The sequence below is a fragment of the Gambusia affinis genome, linkage group LG08 (assembly GCF_019740435.1).
Source record: "Gambusia affinis linkage group LG08, SWU_Gaff_1.0, whole genome shotgun sequence".
Taxonomy (NCBI): domain Eukaryota; kingdom Metazoa; phylum Chordata; class Actinopteri; order Cyprinodontiformes; family Poeciliidae; genus Gambusia; species Gambusia affinis.
Window position 1 is genome coordinate 22,748,232 of NC_057875.1, and position 7,665 is coordinate 22,755,896.

At 40.1% G+C, this 7,665-nt stretch overlaps 1 long non-coding RNA gene across 1 annotated transcript in view; it reads left to right on the forward strand.

The window, feature by feature from the left end:
• The window catches only part of LOC122835410, a 33,150-nt gene extending 27,189 nt beyond the window's left edge, over nt 1-5,961 (forward strand). Inside the window, exons 2-3 of the long non-coding RNA XR_006371306.1 lie at nt 5,342-5,447; nt 5,534-5,961. This is a non-coding gene — a long non-coding RNA (uncharacterized LOC122835410). The remainder of the gene's footprint in view (nt 1-5,341; nt 5,448-5,533) is intronic.
• The last annotated feature ends 1,704 nt before the right edge of the window (nt 5,962-7,665 follow it).

Sequence of the window (7,665 nt, forward strand, 5' to 3'; positions counted from 1 at the left end):
TCACTCCTTTTCCTCTGACATCTTTACTCGCAGTAGTTTTTCAAACAGGACCACACAACACACATGGGGTTCAGCCTTTGTGAGGGTCGGAAAGAGTCGGGAGAAGTTGCAAAAATATTAGCATACTTCCAAAGGAAAAATGGACAAAACTATACAATGAAAACATTTTTTTAAAGAAATCCTGCTGTTGTGACGATTTAAGTAAAATAAATACATAAATAAAAACTGAATAAAAAATGGGACTAACTGTTCTAATACTAGTACTACAAAACTTTGTTTAATATTTTGGCAAAAAAAACAAAAAACCCACTGGATATGAATCATTTGGTCTACCCTTTCTGCTATAATTAGCATTTTCGACTTTTTGTTGCGCTGATTTGCATCAAATTTTTTTTCCACATTTTTCACGTTTGTTAAAGTTAGAACAATCCCACCGCCAGGATGGAAAATGACATCAGCTCTTGTGCTGCGGCTAATCGCTGCCAAGTATAGTTGCCCACAGTCCTCGGTACCGGTCAGGTTGGCTAAACAAAGTGGGGGTTTTGTTTGGGTTTTGTTGTAGTCCCACAGATGCCAAGTTACTCATTTGTGATGTCTGTAGCTGTCTCTGTGTATTTTCTCAATGTAAATCCTGGAGGGGGAGAGGCTCCAAAGGCTACTGGGATGAAAATAAACAAGATTATGATTGCTCGCAGTGCGCTGTCCTGTGGCGAGCCAGCCAGGAGATCCCCCTCGCTCATTCACGAGACGGTGCAGCGGCAGCATCCATTCCATTCATTTTTACAAACACCTCGCAAAGCACCGAGTCCCGTCGTAGTGCTCAAGGCGCATCGCTGGCAACTTGAAGGAAAAGCAAATATTTGAACTTGAATTTAAAAATACTTTTCCACCTCACAAAGAGGACCACACACATTTGCACGCAGACACGCTCACGCCAACACATATGCATGCATGCATGATGAACCCGCCTCCATCCCTCCCTCGTGCACTCTCCCTTTTGCTCCGTCTTTCTCACACTTTCTCTCCGTTTTTGTCTCCCACTCTCAAACACACTCACGCATGTTTCTGTTTTTCTTCAAAGCCACATCCTGGATATCCTCCTTCAGGGGAGAGGATTTACACTGTGGTTGTCCTTCAGGTAAACCGTAAGAGCCCTGCCATGAAGCCCTTACTCCACACAAGGCCCCGACTTTCAGCTTTCATAGTCAATGTGGTCCGATTGGGGAAGAATGGAGAAGTGGCTCGTCTTCTTTTGGGTCCTGCAGGTGTTGGAGGAATTCCAGATTTGAATCTATAGTCCTGAGAGTGATTCCTCTCTGATTTGAAAAACATGCCGTCTGAGAGAACCGGAAAAAGCGAGAGGAAGCACAACAGCTGTCTCGCCTTCATTGGTATTTTTGTTCTGGATGTTTCCTGGTATTGCTCCACCACAGGCTTGAAGGGGGCTTGAAGAGGGCACCCAAGGCCAACCCGCTGGAGGAGACTCGACAGAAGTGCTGCACATGTTCCAGACTACCAACACTCAGCTGCCATCGGTAGCAGCCTTTTTATTGCACAAGTTGAAATTATGAAAATCAACTTGCTTCATGGAAACGTGGTGATTTCGACAAAACTCCATTTTAAATAAAAAAACAAACAAACAAAAAACCAATAATAATTCACCAATTAGTACATGTACAGCAAACATACTAACAGACTGACAAAACAGCAAAAAGGGGTATTGATCTACAAAATAATTAAACAGATAATGGAACAAACGACAGTATTAAAAATAAAATAACCAAACTAACAAAAGAAACAAGGAGGTAAACATTAAAATTGTTTAACAACTGTGGATTAGAATGTATTTTTTTCTTTCAATCTTGGCAGCCATTTTCTAACTAATGATATTTTTTCTGTTCTCTAATATTGCTTGGTTAGCCGAGAGTCACAGATATTTTGGGGGGGTTCAGACAATATGTGTCTAGCTCCACTTCAGCTCTCACATTATCACACTGTTAATAAAAAGTTGTGCATAATTCGAACATGTTGAATCCCCGACTACAATTTCCCTAAAACGCTCCCAAAACATACGAGCTGCTCTATTAGCGGCTTGTCACTCCAACACCTGAATAAAAAACAATAAAGCCTCCTAAACTCATTATGAATTCACATTCGGTTGTAGATAAAGCCATGGTTGCGGTCTTCAGCCTAGCGCCTTGATGCCTCTCCTGCTTGAATCTACTGCCTCAGGCTCTATTGGGAGTCATCATCAGTAACTTTCTGGTTTTGTAGTCGGCCGCTATTGGCACGACCTTTTGAAGGGGCTGCGTGGCATCTGAAATCAAATGGTAAAAGATTTATTGAAGAGGAAAAAAAAAACTGTTCTGTTTGACTTGCAATGCATTGAATCATCGAAATAAACCAAAATGATTCAATCAGAAGTCCGTAATGTCTTTGACTTTCCACTGATCAGAGGCCTATTGGAATTAAGATAGTTTAAAAAAATAAAAAATACATTTGGGAAGTAATTTTACATAGAAATTAATGTTTTTATTTTGGTGTAGAAAAACAGATTATGAAAACTAAGACTGATTTACATTTCATCCAACTTAAATTTTTTGCAGAAGTGAAGTCTGGAAAGTGACTCAACCAACCATGACCTTACTGTGTTTCTACTTTCACCACTTCTGTCTTACCGTGGTCAGTTTTGGGTCATTGTTAGAAAGGAGAGTCATTCATGGTTAAACCGGTGATGTTTACATTTTGACTCTCTTCATTCTCCAGCTTCCTTACACAAATAATGGGAAATGGAACTAGATGGCACTTTGCAAGCTCTTCTTTTTTTTTAAAGTTTTTCACTTAAAAGTTCAGTACTCCACTAAGTGAGACGGAAAACAGGCAAAAGAGGAACAGTGTAGTGCTTTCCTGACATCCAAATGCACATTATGTCACACGGATCGGCCACACTGCCTTCACCAATTACACAGTAGGTGAGCTGTGTGACATGCTGCATTTAAGGCGAGTCCAAATAGGTATTCTGCAGACGGGTACACGCAGCAATCTAAGATTAGGGGTTGATTGAGTTGGAAAAAAATCTTGCCTAATTGTAGGGGCTCAAAAAGTTCACTTATACTGTGCAAAATCCTTTACATTTTTTGTGTGTGGTTTATCCACAATGGAAATTTCAAATAATTTTTTTTCCGTTAGTGAGCAAACTTCAGAAGAGAGCAGAGCTCAAATAATAAACTCAAAGCTACATTCTTCTATGATTTTACACTTGTATAAATGTCAAAATCAGCCGGAGCTTCTTTCCTCACTACAATGTTATGGCAAGTATTATAAAATCCTCCTTCTTTACTATTATGGGATACTGTGGGCTGCCAGAACCAGCAACGGAGTAGAATTACAGCAAAGATGCTCGGATCTGATGTTTTTATTACCCTGAAGTGCTCGTGTAAATGTCACTTTCCTTTTTTTTTTGTGTGTCGATCCCTTTCTGTCATTATTCAAAATATCACCAGAAGGTGACTGGGTGTTTATACAATGGACGATGCTGAGCCAAGCCATATATCACCCTATCTACAAAATACCGACCCTTGCCAGGGTAAACCTATTGCTGTTGTCCGTCAACTTCCCGTGAAGCGTGGAAATCTTCGGCCAAATTTTGCGAGATTCATTTTGGCCTTGGCATGTGTCACAGATCTGCCTGGTGTCCTGATGACTGAGCCGTGGGCCAAGAACTGGACCCAAACACAAAGCTTCCTGAGGTCAGAGGAGTGAAGTGTACAGTAATGGCTCTCTCAAATAAAACTGGTTTGTTTTTCTTTAAAAAAAAAAAAAAAAAGAAAAATGAAAGAAAACAAAACGGTTGAGGTTTTTGGGTTTCAGTCGATCACCCTCGTACCACACCACCTCAAAGACTCGCCGTTTGCACAATGGAAGCTTTATGGCTCACAGGTTTTGACCCGTTAGACATTTTACAATAACCTGTTTTACTGAGAATGGAGCTCTGGCTGGGGTAAGTTGAATGTGAATAAAATGGTGTTAATCTCAGCCGTGTTCCTACATCTTAAAGTAAATACATTTTGAGTAGCATTTAAAGCTATGCAAACAACTTTGTGACCAAATGAATGAAAATCTTGTTCTTTGTTAAACGTAGACCAAACGTTTGAAAGAACTTCAAGTTTCTGAACACATGCAGTGTTGATTCTATGGGTTTGAGGATTTCATTTACTGCATGGTCAGACTTTGACTATACCGCTATGTACAATTTTCTTCAACTTACCTTTATATTGATGTCCCCAGAAAGTTACGGAATAAATACCAGCTAAAGAAAAGTGGAGTTAATCTCCCAGCTTCAATGAAAAAACAAAAAAAACAAACAAACAAAAAAGCAATAGATGAGCTCTGTTTCCTGGATTTGAATACCGGCGAGCGAGCCTTCTGCAAGGAGTTTGCATGATCTCTATAGGTTTTCTCTAAGTACTCCAACTTCCTCTCACAGACCAAAAACATGACTGTTTGGTTAACTGATTACTTCTGTGTGCAAATTAAAGATTTGGTAAAAATGAGAGGGAGGAAAAATTATGTTTACTATCCCTGGGTGAGAGAGTTTAAAGGGAAATAGAACTGAACGTGTCTGCAGTTCATTTAGGCTAAAGATGGCAAAAAGACAAGACTTTCAGGAGATAACAGGATGGAGTGGTTCTGTTGTTTTAATTTCACCTAGAGTTTCTGTTTTATTAAAACCGAGCCACTCACCATCTGTTTTCAGATTCTAACATGTGGGACGTCAGATGGCACAGTGGTAGAGCAGGCGTTCGCAAAAATGTTCAAATTTACACAGAAACATAAAGCTGGAAGCCTCAATAGTCCAACTAGACTGGTTTATCAGCAAAAAAAGAGATGATTTGGGGGTGAGGTTTGCTTTAAGCAGCAGAGGTCAGGAAATAAAATGGGCTGTGTGTTAGAAAATAGATGCTCTGATGTCATATGCAGACAAAATACTGAGGTGTAAATGTGTTCCGTTAACCTGGGGAAAGCCTGAATCCAAAAATAGTGAAAGCTCTTTGGGTGTAATGGTCAGCAGTGGTCAGTAATGGCCAGTGGTTTGGAGAGCTCTGCGCCTTGTTACGCAGCTCTTCCTGTCCACACACATGGTGTATAATAAAAACTTCCTCAACAGATTGGAAAACCGCTCCACTCTCAACAAGTCTTGGGTTGCTCCTTATCCCGTCTCTCATCTAATTCTTTCACTCCTTGCTTTTCTTTAAGCCTCCCTCATCCTCTCTCTTTCTTTCTCTCTCTCTCTCACACTTTTCCCTCTTCATACTGACCTTCCCTGGTCTTTATATTTCAGGGTTTGAGGCTACAACTGAAACAAAAGCAAAATTATGGGTCTGGTTTGGCTTGAGGAGCGCGCAGTGACCCCGGCATGCGGTTTTCGTAGGCCAGACCAGAGAGAGGTGAGGTGGGGAGAAGAATTTGTTTGAATCTAGCTGTGTGTTTGGAGGAAAAAACCTAACCACTGCTAATTTGAATTTGTCACTAGGAGGAGGGGTTGATCTAAACTTACAGCTATGGAGTGAAGTCCGCAGTCTGCCTGACGCGCCATCGCCTTTCCTTTGTTTTTGTAGGAAGATGTTTCTCTAAAGAGAGGCAAACATCAAAAGTTATTTCACAAATATATGTTAGATCTGCCTTATTCCATAACTCGTGTTCAATCAATCAATCAATCAAGTTTATTTGTGAAGCACATTTCAGTATAAACACAACGTCATCTCTTGGCCCGTTTCATCCATCCACGGGTGCAACCGTGAAGAACCCAACAGATACTGCGGTTTCAGAAGATGTTTGTGTCTAAATTAGCATTTGAACAGACAATATTGAGTTAAACTGCAAACATTATTTTTAAAAAATGCACCATGCAAGGTACAAGTAGCGAACGAATCTGTGGCCTCTGCTAGTAGCACCCAGTAAGTTCTCTGGAGGAAATAAATGCACTTGATTTATACTATGACAACCACAATGAAGGCGGTTTTGCCTCAGATATCAGTGATTCCTTGGTTAGAAAGTCCTCTAGGCATTCAAAGCCTGGAGGACTTTCTCCACTGCAGGACTTGGCCAGAGAAAGTCCAGCCACCAGTAGCCCAGCCCTACTGTACTCACCTTAAAACAGGGCAGGGATTGTCATACCAAAAATAAATTTCTGCTGAAGCTCCTCAGGAGAGCCGGCGGAACGGTTTTTTTGTTCCTTGTTGTCCCGTCCCGTTCCCTCTGCACCCGCTCGTCGCCGAGGAAAACAATTTACCTCAGTTTAACCTCTAACAAAATCAATCAAGAAAAATTAGCGTCCAATTATCACATCTGGTGGGGTTCAATCAATGCTAGGGGACATGCCGACGTCCCGCGAATCATGAGACGTGCTTGCATTGTCAAATGTCAAAAAACAAAAGCAGAGCCTCTTCTTCTTGTGGGTGGACATGCTGCACATAAACCACATCTGTAAATAATCTATGAAAGGGATGAAAAATACAAGAAAAATGAATCTATGGTTTACTGGTTTTATGTAAATCTCTATACCACGCTTGGCAAAAGAGCTTTTGTATTTCAATTCATGGGGTAAAGTTATGGAACGATTTAAATGAGGAGTTAAAACAGAGTCCAAATTTAATACAATGTAAACGGAAATATAAGGAGGCAATTTTCACAAGATGTAGAAAGAAACACTAATGTGTGTATGTAAATTGAGGCTAACGCATATAAGTGTGTGGGTATGGATGTATATACTTAGACAAATGTAAACCCAGATAAAATGGAAATTAATTAACCTGTTTATTTTTATTTTTGATTTATTAATGAGGGCCATCTAAAAGTTTATGGGGTTTACACAGTTCATAAGTTTCTTACTTGCTCTTTTTCAAGCAAGTCTAGATTACAAAAATATGTCTTTGCATTCCTTGTTCTTGTGTGTGATTTTATACTCTACTGCCAAAGTGAAGAGTTGTGAATTTGTGTACGTTCCTGTTGGAAAGACTAAGAAACCATTAATCGAAGGTTATATGTATCCAAAACTATATATTTGGAACATCTTTTGTTAAAAAAAAGTACACTTTTAATACCATTTCTTTTAAAAAAAAAAAACAAAACAAAAAAACACCAATGAATAGAACATTGTTTTTTCATCCGCACCTTTCAGTGAACGCCGGTGCATTCAGTTGACAGCTTGTTCAGTACAGATTTAAAAACCAAGCAGAGTGATGGATTTCTGAGATGTTATTCAGATGGATTCACCTACAGTAAAGCGGCCAGCGGCAGCAGCTCACAGTTTCAGCCTGTGTGAGATTTTCCTCCTGTGGGCCTTCATCGTACTGTGTGGTCCTCAACCCTATTTAGATCCAGTGGGTGAACACTGTACAATTAGCTGCACCATGTTTCACAGCAGCAGCAGAAAGTGGACTTTCTGTCAATGGCGCAGCAGAGCGTCTGGTGTTTATGGCTCACATCCTCATTGGACCGTCCATGCCAATGTAGTTAAGTAGAAATATGACAAAGTCTAAAGGTGCGCGGGCAATGGATGATGTTTGCGTAGTAGGCGAATAAAATTATTACATTGTCTTCAATTAAATCATAATAAATAGAGAAACGACATAAAATTCTTTTTAAGGGAAACAACGAGTTTAA